Below are 3,003 nucleotides of genomic sequence, written 5' to 3'. Positions count from 1 at the left end.
TGTCCATTTACACCTGTTAGGTACAAAAAGACAGTCCTTATTAGAAATAGTTCAGATTCAAATCACTAATTCTGAAGAGCTGTGGCAAAAACACCATTCCAGCTTTGTGTGGGATGTAGCTGAATGTTACTCACTCTTTTCCAGTGACAATGAAAAATCAATTAACCAATTCCTCAGATTCACACACAGTTGGTGTATAAAACGAGCCACCATTGAAACACCTGAAGCAGCTGTTACTGGTCATTTTTACTTTAGCTACTGTGGCAAGACAACTTTTACATGAAATGCTATGGTCTAAAATGAAAAAAGTAATTGATTAAAAACACTTAATTTTTTATACTTTTTAAAATATATTTTATAATGTAATAATTTCACAGTTAATCTCCAAATTAATGTAGAAACAACATAAAGACGTTATGAAAAAGTATATTTTAAATTATTGTTAAATGGCATCTTTTTATGAAGGCCAGTATCAGCAAGTAATCGGCTTTTCCCAAATCATGGAAGTGACCTCGACGTCCGGGTTAGTGGTAGAATAAGCCATCAGGCAAGTGTTATTTAAATAAACTCCTGATGCACTTACAAACTTTCCAACGCCTTGTTTTATGAGTGCAGAAGCTATTTGTACTACTGTAGAAGTTTGGTACCACTCCGGGCATTATTAGTGGGGTAATTTACGAGATACAACCTTGATCCATTAGCACGTGCACTAAGCCCTTCGGCTGATATCTCTAAATAACCTCTAACGTTAATAATGTTCGAACAAGGGGAAAAAAAACCTTCTGGGGGGTGTTTGGCTCGAGGTCATGGTACAAAGGACCCTAGGTTGGAATTACTCCGAACCATGTAGGCCGCTGTCGGTAGCCTAAAAGAGGCCTAGAAATAGGGTTTCGTTCCACCAAGTGGGTGTCAGGATACAGGCACAGAGGCGGAGGTAAGTGAAAGCAAACGTGAGTTTATTTACAGTGATATATGTGCAGAGACAAAGTTCATGTGCAGGTGCGTTGACGATCACGTCGTGCAGAGGATCCCAGGTGAGCAGACCCTTCTTCAGAGAGTTGGACGTGGGTAGACAATGTCCAGTGATACCAATACTTTTCTGTTTCAGATCCAGGGAGGAACAGGGAGATCTCGGTGGACACGTGGAGCACTTGGATTCAAATGGCAGGACTCGGGAAACAGGGAACCAGATTGGAATACTGGAGACAGCAAGACAGGGATACAAAGGTGAGTATATTCAGGGGTGAGTATAGTTACGTGATGGATCTTCGTTGGCAGACTTGGAAACTTCGGGAAATCGTGGGTAACGGTCTTCTCCTGTTGGAGGCTTGACCATGACTGGGGTATGCGTGAGTGTTTTATAGGGCTGGGTAACGAGGTGACTGATTGTGAACAGGTGTGACTGGTTAATATTCCGGGGAGAGTGACCTTTGAGTGGTGGATGGGAATGAATCTGATTGATTCCTGACAGTGGGGCACTACCTACTTTTTTTATAGTTAACATCAGAAATATATAGAGATTCCCTAGGAAAAAGTTCTCCGCACACAACCATGCAGTTTTTGAGAAAAATTATGCTAAAGGTGGCCATTTTGAAAAAAAGGCAAAACATAGGGAATTTTTCTCTTTCAAACCTGTTTATCATATAAACCCAAAAATGCCGAATTACCACTTGAAGTACAAAATAAACCAGTTTGAAATGTGTGATATACCAGAAGTTACTATCTAGGCACAGTAAACATGATAAGATTATCAAGAAAACTTCTACTGTAGCATTAACATCCCAATTACTTCTCATTATGTTGTTCCAATTCAAAGGTAATATTTGAGGTAAAATCTGAATAACAAATAGAATTAAGCCAAACTATAATATATATAAAAAAACACTTTTCAAAATAACACATTTAATGGTGAATTTTCAATTCGCATACACGAGCAGTAACTGCACTACATGTACACTGTAAAAAATATTACATGCTATCTACTTAAAAAAATGATGGCAACAATATTACACGTATTATATTTGAGTAGATTTTAAGGTTTATTTTTTAGTGAAATCTACCCGAATTGACCTAAACTATTTAGTCTATGGCACATGATGAATTTAATATTATTAGTGGAATGTGCTTTTTTAATTTAAGTTGTCTCACAAATAAATCAAGTAGAATTTACTCATTTGTATTAATGAAATGTATAACATTTACTGCCTTTTTCAGGTTAAGATAATAATGAATACATAATGCACTTTTTGTTATCAAACATGCTTTTATTCTGTATTTTTTGCACAAATAAAACAAATCTATATAAAATGTAAGACAGCAGTTTTAAGATATGAAAAATAAAAGCAAAAAAATGCTAACATTTTCCATGTCATTTAGAAAGATCATTTTGTTACACAAAAACATCTGCATACAAATTTCTGTTGGAAAAGTCACATTCTTGACTAAAACTTGTGAATAACTTGAAGCAAAACATATAAAATAATTTGTACTTGCTGAAAGCTTGTATGTAGAACAATATTAAACGTTCATCAATCAATGCAGTTTTTTTTCAGCAGAACTTGGTCATAATGCATTGTCTCAATCTAAGTCATGAGTTTGTTTTTAAGTGTTAGTAATTTCGGGGGAAACTTGCAAACATCCAGTTCCAAGAAGAGCTTCTGAAAGGCCTCAAAAGTGCTTCAGTTCTTTCGGGTAGGTGAGGTTTAGTGCATACGTGAGTCCAAGAAGAACAGCACAGGCTCTTGCCAGATTCGCCATGCCATGACTTGCATCCCCTCCAAGACGATGCAGAATCCTCCTGATAATCCCTCTTGCAGACGGCAAGTGCTGCACGATATCTCCATTGCCACACTCCATGGGCGAGTCTTCAGCACCCCTAAAACTTGGAGTAAGAAATGTTGTTATTCTAAAAATGTTGTTCGTCTTTGACAAAGTTAAATAATGTCCAAAACATACTTCGTAGTTTGTGGTTTAAAATGTATGTGTTAAGGATGAAAATGAAAA

This window comes from Siphateles boraxobius, unplaced genomic scaffold, assembly GCF_051911475.1.
Source record: "Siphateles boraxobius isolate OS27281-9 unplaced genomic scaffold, OSU_SipBor_1 132, whole genome shotgun sequence".
NCBI classification, from domain to species: domain Eukaryota; kingdom Metazoa; phylum Chordata; class Actinopteri; order Cypriniformes; family Leuciscidae; genus Siphateles; species Siphateles boraxobius.
This window is presented reverse-complemented; position numbering follows the sequence as displayed.